This window comes from Triturus cristatus, chromosome 4_1, assembly GCF_964204655.1.
Source record: "Triturus cristatus chromosome 4_1, aTriCri1.1, whole genome shotgun sequence".
Lineage (NCBI taxonomy): Eukaryota > Metazoa > Chordata > Amphibia > Caudata > Salamandridae > Triturus > Triturus cristatus.
This window is the reverse complement of record NC_140585.1, coordinates 1,255,734,414-1,255,747,705: the sequence shown is the minus strand read 5'-3', so window position 1 is coordinate 1,255,747,705 and position 13,292 is coordinate 1,255,734,414. Positions and strand designations below refer to the sequence as shown.

The window sequence follows — 13,292 nt, the reverse complement described above, 5'->3', positions numbered from 1 at the left end:
AGCAGCGCCGCTCACGCGCCTAACGAAGAAGAACGTGAAGTTCCAATGGACTCCGGAGACGCTGACAGCCTTTGATATACTGAAGGACGCCTTCGTAACGTCCCCCATTTTGGTACACGCTAATCCCTCTTGCCGTTTATCGTAGAGGCAGATGCCTCCGAAGTGGCGATCGGAGCCGTGTTATCACAACAAGACACCTCTGCAGGCCAACTACACCCAGTGGCCTTCATGTCCAAGAAGTTGAACGGAGCCGAACAAAATTACACCATCACAGAAAAGGAACTGCTTGCTATCAAAGAAGCGTTTGGAGAGTGGAGGCACTGGCTCTTAGGAGCACATCATACGGTCACAGTATACACGGATCATCGTAATCTCCAGTTCTTAAAAACGGCACGTCAACTCACCCCTAGATTGCTTCGATGGATGACATTTTTTGAAGAATACGATTTCATCGTAACCTTCCGCCCTGGGAGCCAGAATAAAAAAGCAGATGCTTTATCAAGACAGGACTCCACTGCAACACCCTGTACCCAGCCAGAACGATCTGTCCTTGACCCTCAGAAGGTTATCGGGGTGATACAGATCGACCATTTCCTCTGTGAAGTCGAGAAAGGACTTCATACCATACAATGGAGAGAATGGCTGAAACATCATCCCTAGTGGAGAAAGAAACAAGGAGTGGTTATGAGAGGAACACAGGTGCTCATATCTATGGTGCAATTATGACAAAAGGTTTTCCAATGGTGTCACACGGACCCTAGTGCGGGTCAACACGGGAAAGAAAAAACTTGCGTAAAGATCCTACGGCAGTGTTGGTGGCCGTCGCTCAGAAAAGACATACCTGAATGGATAAAGACTTGTGTGGTGTGCGCTCAAACCAAGATCCTACCAGGGAAACCACAAGGGTTGTTGCAACCACTGCCTACTCCAGAAGTTCCATGGGAAAGATGTTCCTTAGATTTTATACTGGGACTTCCTGCAGACAAAGGACATACAGTGATTCTGGTCATAATAGACTATTTAACAAAGATGGGACATTTCGTGGCCTGCAAGACACTTCCCACAGTGGGACAGCTAGCCAAACTCTTGATGGAGCACGTAGTAAGACTGCACGGTTTGCCCAAGGTGATTGTGTCGGACCGAGGAACTCAATTCACCGCCAAATTCTGGAAAGCGTGGTGTTCCTCTTTACATATCTCGTCTGCCCTGTCAACCAGCTTTCATCCGCAAACGGATGGACAGACAGAAAGACTAAACCATACTTTAAACAGTATTTAAGGAGTTATGTGGACTATAACACCGACACCTGGTTGGAATGGCTATGGTTGGCAGAAATCGCATACAACAATACCCTACACTGTTCCACTAAACACACTCCTTTTTACAGCACATATGGCTTCCACCCTCATTTTCTCCCATTCAGCGCGCCTGGCAGGAGTGAGCATGTACCCACAGTGCAGGATAGGATAAAACATGTACAGGGAATACTGCTGCACTCAAAGAAACAGTTGCTAAAGGCTAAGGCTTCGTACAAAAGACAAGCTGACAAACATCGTCGACCTGGGCCCGTTTACCAGAAGGGAGATTTTGTATGGTTGTCCACACGTAACCTCCGTTTCAAAAGGTATAGTGTGTTCAATCCCCGGTACATAGGCCCATACCGAGTGGTGAAACATATCAACCCAGTGGCGGTGAAGATCGCGCTACCCACGCACATAAGAATCCACCCGGTATTCCACGTTTCTTTGTTGAAACCTGCACACGGACAGACGCCTGCTAGACCGGCGCCTGTTAAGGTTAATCAGGAAGACGAATACGAGGTGGAGAAGATTTTCGATTCAAAGATTCGTTGTAACAAGCTGTGGTTCCTGATCGCCTGGAAAGGGTATGTCGCTGAGGAGAACTCCTGGGAGCCTGAACTATCGGTGCATGCCCCTAGGCTGGTTGCAGCGTTTTACAGAAGACACCCCGATAAGCCAAAGCGCCTGCCAGTGCTCCCCGGGAAGGGGATGTCCTGTTAGGGGTCACAGCAGCTCCGTTCGCGCTGGCAGGCGCTGAACGGAGAAACTACAGTTCTCGGCAGCCTCGATACGCCGCTGAACGTCGGACGCCAATCACCGCGTCGCACGTGATGCGGAAGTGGCAATAAGGCGAGGCAGCGGGAAGAGACGCTGCCGATTATTCCGAAGGATATAGGTCCCCGCTGGCTTCATTCTGGTCCCTGTGGTCGGGTAAGTGTGCCATTGGCACCACTCGTTCCTTGTGTACTTCGCCCCTGGAAGTTGGTGAGTTACTTTGTTCAGCCCTATATCTGCGCCTGGAAATCCTCGCGAGTAAAGCGAAGAGCGCATGTATTCCTTGTCCACTCTCCTTAGAGCAGTACTCTCACGCACTTACCCGCTATGCTGGAGAAACATGAAAGCGAGCTCTGTGTGCGAAGTTAGCTCTGTTATGCTGTGAGATTGCAGTGTGCTTTTCCCTACGTTGGCGAACTCTTCTCTGACTAAGAAGCAGAGTTCATGCGAGGGAAAACTCCTGTAGAACTTAGATGAAAGAGGGGACGCCCTCAGTACACCTTTCGCTTTTCTAACATTACCCGAGGTATGAGTGACGTAACTCTACTGGAAATGTATCTGTTTGGGTCAGCTGCTATTGGCAACATATACCCATGATCAGTGTATGCATTGATGAACTGCGTACCTGCTATTTTGACTATCGTAGTTGGCAAACTATTACCTTGATCAGTGTGTGCATTGATGAACTACATACCTGCTATTTTGACTATCGTAGTTGGCAAACTATTACCTTGATCAGTGTGTGCATTGAGGAACTGCATACCTGCTATTTTGACTGTCGTAGTCAAACCACCTGTGTTTGTGCTATCATTTCGTTTCCACAGGGGTGCCTGACAGAGCCAAGGTTTTCCCGCAAGTTCTTATCCTCACGTGGGCTCAGACGGGTCAAACCCTGCACCCCTGTTGGCTGGTCTTCGTTATTTTTCTTTACAGGTTAGTAGGATAGAGGTGCTGGAGGAGGAGGGGGAGAGAGAAGAGAGAGTGGGGGGTGGTTCTGGTAATAACTCGTGTTCCTCTTTGTGTCTCCTACAGGTCTCCCTCCCTGCTGTCCCCTACCTTTCCTTTCCCCGCTTAACCACCCTTTAGTCTGCGTAATATTGGTATCCAGACTTGGGGAGGTTGAGAGGTGGACCCCTTAGAGCATCGATTCGATCCTGAGGATACGTTCAGGCCTGGGACAATCAAGGAGGGCTCATGAGAGGGGCTTAAGGGGCAGTGGAAAGAAAAAGAAATGCGGGTTGGTAGGGGTACTAAGTAAGAGAAAACACTATTTTGTAAACTAACGTTTTTTAACACTTTCAAAACAGAGAGAGAGAGTGTGTGTGTGTGTGTGTGTGTTTGTGCGTGTTTATGTAAAAGGCCATGGTGAAATCCAACAGATTCTTCACCATACTTGACTGAAAGCATTTGTACTCAACTATTTATCTGAAAATGCATTTATTAGGGAGTGTAACCCCCCCCCCCCGAAGCCCATTGCTGCCAAATATTCAGATTGCTTATGTATGACATTTACATGGTTTCAGTGCTCTTATTAGTGACATTCAACAGCTAATGTGTGACATTTAGAGTGGCACTTTTCTGCGAGTAAAACTAAGCAATGAAGTGCAAGAAAACAGATAAACATCATAATTGAAACCCTTTTGAGCAATGAGAGGCAATAAAATATCTTGAAACTGCTGCAGAACCCCAGAAATAGAAGGCCAATAATGGTTTTATAATGAACCACAATATCTGTATTTTTTGCAACGGCCTATCTTACACTGTGTGTAATAGAATTTTAAAACAATGTGCATGTTCACAGTGCTTCATTTGTAGGCTTTGACCTATAGCACTATAATACTGAAGTCACAATTTCCCACTGCGCCAACCAGGATTTAATTCTGTTTCTTACTGGTTGCACATAAAATCTCTGCAGTGGTTCATTTTCATAGCGTTGACATCAAAGAATATATGCCCCATCAGTTTCTTTAACTTGTGATTTATAATTTTTCATTCAGGTGTGTGATTACTTTGATTGTAGTCCCTTAAATTGTCCTTGTTCTGTTTTGATGTGAAACCTAGGCTGCATTCGGTGGTCAAGCTTATTTATGCCTTACGAACTCTGTAGTTTCTACTTTAACCAGGTAGTTAAGACTGGCTTTAGTTTAGGGCAACCGAGCATGGAGCTGGAAAATGCCAAAAATCTTTAACATCATAAACCCGCATTTTAATTGTTTAATTGTGGAAAAGGGTAAAGATAGATTCATTTTGCCTTGAACAGAAATGGGAGCTTCCCATCTAAATCGAAAGTGTTTGAGTCTCTATAAGTGGTGCTCCTGTGCAGCCAGAATGAGGCTTGCAATACCTTAAGAACTACACACATTCAGTGTACTCCTCAGCAACTTCATTAATGAGACTGGCTGAGCGACTTTTTTTGTATCCTGGCTTTGACTCTAAGTTGATCCAGTATATTATGCTCTTGGTAAGTTAAAAGAACAGTCTCAGTCTTTCCATTTTTAGGTCTCGCAGACCTAGCGCTTGAGTGCGCATGCGCTCCTTGCTCTGCAAAGCTTATTGCAAGCGATAACATTTCTGTAGTGGACTTGAAGCCACGCCCATCTGTTTGATTGGCCGGCGTCATGGTTTATGCTAATCGCTGGCTCGTATTGGAAATCATTCTTCTTAGTTACCGCCCTGTCACCTTTTTCGCCGGCCCATCAGGACTGGATCGTGTACTGGCGGCGTCATACTGTCTCCTTTGTTTAGTCATGTAAGCACTTCTTCTTTCCATTAGGGGCTTTGGAAATGGCGGCGCATGTTTATTTTTGCATCGCGCTTTCACTTAATGTGAAAGTGCGATGCAAATATGAACAAGCGGCTGCCTTTGCGCAATGGCGACGGCTCATCCGTGTTGTACTTGTTTTTTGTTTTTTTATACTTAAGTCCGCTATGTGAAAATGCATAAATAAATAAATGTGTTTTACTCATCAGCTGTGTTGGTGGTGCGCAAAGAGGGTCAGGACAAATAGAGAGGGGGCGCAGGCCCTATCTCACCCCGAGACGGCCCTAACTGCCCATCTCCAGTCTGCTGTTCTGTTTCTGTTCTTGGTGCCTCTGTGTTTCTCTGTGGGTCGATGCCCTCACACTGTCTCTCTCACAGACAAGCGTACAATCCCTCTGCTTCTTGTTCCTTTTGTTGTCCTTCTCTTTCTTCTACCTGACCCGGTGTCTTTCTCTCCACATACCACCCCCCCTTCCTTATCCCCTCTTGTAATTTGGAGCCACGTATTACAAGGGGCTTCTCTCAGTCGCAGTCAGTCCCAAACCCCACCCACCTTAATTTCGCTGAGTGGATTCTCTAAAAAGACTACCGTCACCCCAATATCCAACCTCACATTTAACTTGAACCCTCCCCCCCAACCCTTCCCCAGAGGCAGGGCCGGGGCTGACATCACAAATGGGACATACATTGCACACACAAAACATATGTTGGGTGATTCAAACACACTCACTGTGGCACTGCTGCATTAAAGCAGAGACAAAACCCCTCCCCCGCCACTCAAATAAATGCAAGCCCTCAAGGTGTGATTAAACTGGGGAGCCATGTAAAGGAACTGCGCTAGGGGTTGTCAGTACGTGAGGGGGAGTCCCGTCCTTGGAATGATGAAGGGTGGAGCCAGCCCTCCTTGGACCCAAACGGTTGACTCGTGCATTTAAATAAAGACACGGCCCGTCCTGCAATGTTCAAGAAGCACTGGAGAATAAACCCCAATGCTGACACTGGGGCGACCAAGAAGCGCCGCCATGTTGTGTTATTGCCTCACTTCAATCTGACATTATAAAATGTGAACAGCAACGCATCTGAAATCTGGAGGTCTCTTTTGACCAATCAACAGCTTCTCGGTCAACAAGGCAACTGTTTTTGCTCTACAGCATATTTTCTTTTAATTTATTTTGACAACATCTGCTGTGTTTTCGCTTAAAACCCCAAGTGGGTTATTTGGAAGCAGACATAGGAAACGCTGGCGGTTGGGGTTAACCATGGCGGTTTGCGCTGGACTTCCACGTGAGACTGTGACATGCAGAAACCAAATAAACGGAAAAAAAGATCAAATCCGGAGCTGGTATGTTTTAGATGAATGGAATGATGGCTCTGGTGTTTAATGGGCCAGTGGAAAGTCTCCGTCTCCAGAAGGTGGCAAGTGAGACCATTTAAATGTTGGTTTTTTTTTTTACAAAAAAATTCTGGAAAAGATCCTGGCATCATCGTTTATGCTAAACGCTGGCTCGTAATTGGAAATCATTCATCTTTGTTACCGCCCTATCGCCTTTTTTGCCAGCCCATCCAGACTGGATCGTGTACTGGCGGCGTTATACTGTCTCCTTTGTTTAGTCATGTAAGCACTTTTTTTTCCATTAGGGGCTTTGGAAATGGCGGCGCGTGTTTATTTTTGCATCGCGCTTTCACTTAAAGTGAAAGCGCGATGCAAATATAAACAAACGGCTGCCTTTGCGCAATGGTGACAGCTCGTCTGCTATATGAAAATGCATAAATAAACAAGCAATTGCAATGCAATAGGTCTCGCAGTTACGCGAGTTTGAGCTATTGGCACTGTAAATGGCAGTGCCTTTTATTTATGTTTTGGTTTTCAAAACATAAATAAAAGGCATTGTCATTTACAATGCCAGTAGCTTAAACTCGCGTAAATGTGAGACCTATTGCATTGCTAATGCTTGTTCATTATCAGGATTGTTTAAAGTGAGAGGGCCTCCATGGGTTCCCATGCAGTGTGCCAGACCTCTTGCGTCAGCTGGCTGATTGATGCAAGTGCCTCATACACATAAACAAATAACAGTATTGTTGAAACTCACATTTTTTGTCTTTGAAAGGTAAACATGTTTGAAGTTATGTGTGCAGTAAGGCAAATCAGATATAATCTGGGACCTATTTAAACTTGTAAGCATGACCTCCTGTAAAGGTTGGGCGGAAGCAAGAAAAAAAAAAAACTTCCGCCTGTCACCTCATTCTCTGCTCTGTGGGCTGCCCGGGGCCAATCAGACACTGTGAGGTGACAGTGCGTCAGGCGCCTTGCCGGAAAACAGACCAGTCACCGCCCCCAGATCCAGGTGAAGGTACTGTCTGCAGGCAGGTCCGAATTATGTTTATGACCACGCACCGTACTGAAAGAATGTGGCTACTGGTCCACTCACTCCCGCGGACGACTTGGCATCTTTGAACGGCCTCCTGATAATTAATTCCCCGGCCTGTGATGCCGTGAGGCTGCTAATAGAGAGTTGATAACCAGGCAGTTAATAACCATGCTCCCAACACTCAACTCCTCTCTCGTATTGACTTATAATAAGTAAATAACAAAGAAGAGTTCAGAGCTGGGAGTATGCAGATCTCCTCTGAGCAGCACAGCGATTGTGCTGCTTAAATGTAGCCCCTTGTAAAGAGTGCCTCGGGGCAGTGGCGTAACAAAAGATTAAGGGGGCCCCCTGCACTGTACATGCAGTGGCCCCGCTCCAAATTAAATACGGAGCGCTCAGGCCTAAGTAATGTGCTGAGGGGGACCCCTGCAGCTCATGGCCCCCCGCACTGTGGGGGATGCGGGCCTGTGTTACGCCCCTGCCTCGGGGTGGTCCTCGGGGTGCTATAATGCGTGACTAAAGCATTTTAGTGTGGTGATAGACACTAGCACTGAATGTGTTATTCTGACCCCTGATGTGTGGTACTTGGCAGGGCTACCCAAATATGGAGCAACCCAACCAGCACACTACTTGCTATATCCAGGAAAGATAAGAAGGGCTAATCCGGGATTAGCCATGTTATTATATAGTAATGCCAATTCAAATATATCCCTTCTGGCCCACAGAAATTCTAATACAATTCAGTGGTCAGCAGCCAACTATAGCTTCATCATCTTACACTCACTTAAGATGTATATGCTGCAGGTCTTGTAGGTCACCCAGAACTCAACCAGTCATTCCCAACTGAACAGGCATGGAGTAACTGAAGAGATCTGCCATATACTTTTGGCCAACCGGATGGCTCTAATCTAGTCCACCACTGCTGTGTGAAATCTGCCTTTACTGCATGGTCACCCTTGATATTTGTCCTTTTGTTGGGCCCCCTTATTTTTGCTGCCATTAGAACTCTGTACGTATTACCCCTGCTAACCGGTAGTAAAGTGACTTTAAAAAAAAAGGTTTCAGTGGCATGCTCCTAATTGGCATATTTAACTCGGCTCTAAGTCCCTGGTATATGGGACAAATTGTACCCTGGTTCTGGAAGTTAAATGCCTCTAGTGAACTGCAGCACCAATTGTGCCTTCCACTGTAGTGGTAATGCAAACATGGCTTCAGGCATACCACTGTAACCTGACTATAACAGCGCAAAACATGCACTGCGACCTATCAAAGTAAACCCTTTTGGCAGGTAAAAACTTATTATTACTTAATATTACTAAGTCAAGCCTATGTAATGCCTGTAGCGCACTAGGTAGGATGTAAAAGTAAGACATGTAGAAAGTTAATGTTACCCTGTCCCTGCGGTGACCAGGCCCTAAAAGCAATTTTAACTGTGGCAGGCCTAGCTCACCTACGTAGAAAATGTAGAAGAGTGCAGATTAAAATACTAATATTGTATCTCGGGACCAGCTAGAAAAATAATGAAATAACTATTTTTAATGGTTATTAATACTCCAGTTCAATGGCGAAGACAGATTTTAATAAATACTAAGGAACTGTAACTTTTGAAAAGCTACCTTTTCCATGCCTGGAGGCTAATTAACATAAGCCTCTTCCAGCTGCCTTCTAGTGATTTGCCTTGAATATGTATGAATACCTTCCAGGGCAAACCGTAGACCAAAATGGGCAGAGATTAATCCTGAAGCCCACAAAATATACAGGACAGGGACTGTGGGTAATCATTTTTGACACAGCAAAGTCCAATCCTGCTTGAGTGTCAAATCCTTCTTCGGAGGTCTGCTGGGTTTACAAACAACCCTTGGGGCTCACTTGAAAGGGAAGAGTACAGACAGGATGCCAAGAGAGTTCTTTTGGATCCATTGTCTGGTTGCTGAAAGACTCTGTTTTTGTACTACTAGACCACTGTCTCTGGATTTATTGTGGGTACAGTGGCTGACCCCAACTAAATCTTAGTGTTAGATGTGGGAGAACACTAGGATTACCATAGTACACTCTTTACACAAAACCTGTATCCTAGTTCAGTGAGGTAAAAGACTTTTTGTATAAAGATGGGTATGCAGTTCCTAAGGGTGAGGAGACATATAAGGTCAGCGAGTACTAGGTTCGATATGTAGGTTCAATAAGTGAATCCTATTATTCAAAGTGAGAGGGGGAGACCCCTCTTCGGAACTGGAGCCCTCACACACCCAGCAAGCTAGGTGTCATGCTTCATCATCTGGGCTTGCTCCTCGTCGGGCCGGCGCTGCAATGCCTGACGGGCTCCCATAAATGGGGCTCTTTGTCGGAGATCTTTTGTCCCAGCCATTTGGTGCAGTGGGGGTGAGGGGCCCAGTAGTGTAGATGTAGTGTAAGTGAGTTAAAACAGGTCAATTATTCCTTGAATTGTATTTATTCTGGTAGGTAAATTGCCTGATTAAAAGTCAATAGAGTGGCGTAAAGCTAGGGGTTAAGTGCCTAGATGCCTACGTCCTACTCTCATTCGGTCGACATGTTTCTTGCCTCTGTTGTCAGTAAGATCGTGGGCAATTCATCAGGACCAGGGCCAGGACCAGGACCATGGTATCAAATGCTATCTACACAAAATGAGAGGGGAAAACCTACCTCCCACATCGTAATACAGTGGGCAATGTCCCACTGATGTCACGGAATCTAAGGGCCTAAGGGCCTAAATAGTATGGCCTCATCAATTTCCGGCAGAATAAAAGGGACATCAACAGTTAGTGTCCGGAAACCAGAGATTGTGTGCAGGCTCACCTACCCTCGCCGCCGGAATGGACTTTTTGCCATCTTGAAATTCCCCAAAAGTAGATTGGGTTGGCCCATGGAACTTTTACCTCATTGGTTAGGCCATGAGAACAGAATCCTGGACCCTTCCCAGTCTGGGTTCCGCAGCAACCACAGCACCGAGACCGGCCGCATCGCCGCCACCGACGACATCAGGACCCTGCTAGACAATGGGGAGACCGCTGCACTCATCCTCCTAGACCTCTCCGCCGCCTTCAACACCGTCTGCCACCGCACACTTAGCGCACGCCTCCACGCCGCAGGGATCCGAGACAAGGCTCTGGAATGGACCACCTCCTTCCTCTCCGGCAGAACCCAGAGCGTCCGCCTCCCCCGTTCCGTTCCAAAGCCTCAGAGATCATCTGCGGCGTACCCCAGGGATCCTCCCTCAGCCCGACACTGTTCAACATTTACATGGCCCAGCTCTCACACGTCGCCCGACAGCACAACATCAACATAATCTCCTATGCCAACGACACTCAACTGATCCTCTCCCTCACTAAGGACCCCATCACCGCCAAAGCCAACCTCCACAAAGGAATGAAGGCGGTCGCCGACTGGATGAAGATCAGCCGTCTGAAGCTGAAGTCGGACAAGACGGAGGTCCTCATCCTCTGCTCCAACCCGTCAGCCTGGGACGACTCCTGGTGGCCAACGGCACTGGGGACAGCCCTGACCCCCACCGACCACGAACTCAACCTGGGAATCATCCTCGACTCAACGCTCTCAATGACCAAGCAAGTCCATGCCGTCTCCTCCTCCTGCTTCAACACCCTCTGCATGCTCCGTAAGATCTACAGATGGATCCCGACAGATACAAGAAAGACAGTCACCCAGGCCCTCGTCAGCAGCAGACTCGACTACGGAAACGCCCTCTACGCGGGAGCCCCGACCAAGCTCATCAATCGACTACAACGCATCCAAAACGCCTCGGCACGACTGATCCTCGATGTACCATGACACGGCCACATCACCCCCCACTTGAGAAACGTGCACTGGCTCTCGTCAACAAGAGGATATCCGTCAAGCTCCTCATCCACGCACAAAAGGCACTCCAGCCTACCTCAACAGACAGCTCTCCTTATACAACCCCAACCGCCAGCTACGCTCTGCCGACCTCTCACTCGCCACCGTCCCGCGTTTCCGAAAAACAACTACCGGCGGGAGGTCCTTCTCCCACCTCGCCGCCAAGACATGGAACACCCTCCCACTGAGCCTACGACAGACCGAAGACCTGCTGACCTTCAGGAGGATACTGAAGACCTGGCTGTTCGATCAGTAGCGGCCCCACCTCCCTCCCCCCCAGCACCTTGAGACCCTCGTGGGTATGTAGTGCGCTTAACAAATGACTGATTGATTGATTGATGCCTTGGTGTTTTTCTTAACTACTAGCTAGTGCAAGGCATACATTTAGTACCTCCAGGCACCCATTTCAGACATTTCCTGGACCTGCAGAAGACAAAAGATGACTGGACCTAGAAGCCTTTTTAAAAAAAATCTGTTTTTATTAGTTTAAAAACCAAAGAACATTCATGACACATGAATGGGACAGGCAGGTAAGTGCTTATACATTGTAGGCATTAACAGTGGAGAGAAAATCACTATAGATAACATTCATAGTATCAAGTTGCATGAGATCTATAATACACCAGTTGAACCCATTGGTCATTCGTAACAGTATGGAGAATACATTTGAGGATACTCAAACAATATCTTTTTCATCTCTGTCTCTTAGTTCGTGTACAGGCGATGTCCCAGTAATGTATATCAGCGTAGCTATGTAGTATTGGTAATGTCAATCGGCTGTGCAAGGAGATACGATTTGACGGTGTCCCATATGTCTCTGGGCCTCGGGGCTAGTGGAAGCAGTTCCGAATATGTGAGGGTTTGATCTTGCCGGAATAACATATCTTTAAGCCATTCCTTACATTTAAGGGCTCTGCCCCGACCCCACCGACATGCCACCTTTAGTTTGGCCAGTAGCCGCCCTAGGGAAATGAAGTGCCTATATCCCACCTCTACTGTCTCTGTGTAGTTTAGAAGTGCAGTCAATGGCGTGGCTTGGAGCTGGGGAGATGTCATTTGTTGCAGTGCTGCAAACACCTGTTGCCAATATTCTAGGATGCCTGGGCAACTCTAAGCAAGATGCAAAAAGTCTGCTTTTTCCACCCCGCACCTGTCACAGCGGTCATTGTTTCTCAGCTTGTATCTACACATTTTAACAGGGGTAAGATAGACACGATGTAAGAATTTATAGTGTATGCTACGTAGGCGGCAAGTAGCTGAGACCTGTTCTGTTTGTTTACAACAGTAGAGCCATTGTTTTTCAGTCATTGCGTGGCCCAATTCCGCCCCCCACTTCTCCTGTGACTGGACCTAGTAGCCTTAAATTGACCATTGGCGCTATGTGATTGTTGGCACTGTTTCTACTTAAAACTTTAAAATTGTATGTCTCCAGTTCCCCTTATTGAATTTGTCACGTTGGTGTTAGTTTGGCTATTAGAGTTCACTCTATAATACTAATTCGGTTTGGGATTTTAAGTTTTATGAATTTTTGACTTTATTACTGTTTTGGTAATACTTAGCACATTGCCCTAAGTTAAGCCTGTCTGCTTTGTGCCATAGCTACTAGAAGATTGAGCTATGATTAATTTAGTGACTTTATAGGTTCACCCTGACAAGGCCTGAGATTATCCTTTGAGGTAGGTGGACACCCGCCCCAATTCTTACAGCTACACGCTAACATCTCACAATGATATTTAGACATGCGATGATGGTAACAAAGCCAATCCCAGCAGATCTCCTTCACCACTTCTCTCTCCAAACGTGCCTGGTTGGAACCACAAACTTTACACAAATTATCAGGTGGGACAACTCGGTGTAGTAACCAGATAGTAGGCCCTGATAATAAGAAATGCCATAAAGGGACCTACAGAGTTACTCAAAGCTCCTAGACCTACTGAAAAGCATAAACTGTGCATTTCGCTCTCACACCTCTTCATCAACCACACTGCTAAGCGCTGTGTCCCATAACACGATAACCTCACCTTGGTGGTCCTCTCACTTGACATGGAAACATTTACCACATAGGATAAAAAACACAAAGATAAAACCCTTCCAGCTGCACACCGTTCATCACTGAGCTTGTCCAATGTGGGTGTGAGAGTTTCCAATAAGAATGGGACTGCGTATAAGGGTTCTTTGTGTATGTTTTATTTATGTGTTTCAACCACTCTTTAAATG

General features: G+C 46.6%; 2 long non-coding RNA genes across 2 annotated transcripts in view; one reads left to right on the top strand and one right to left on the bottom strand.

Annotated features, from left to right (window-relative positions):
* LOC146856527 (uncharacterized) overlaps nt 1-13,292 on the top strand; it is a 1,813,942-nt gene that overhangs the window by 1,240,795 nt on the left and 559,855 nt on the right. The window lies entirely within an intron of this gene.
* The window catches only part of LOC146856528 (uncharacterized), a 61,835-nt gene that overhangs the window by 47,882 nt on the left and 661 nt on the right, over nt 1-13,292 (bottom strand). The gene's annotated exons all lie outside the window — the stretch shown is intronic.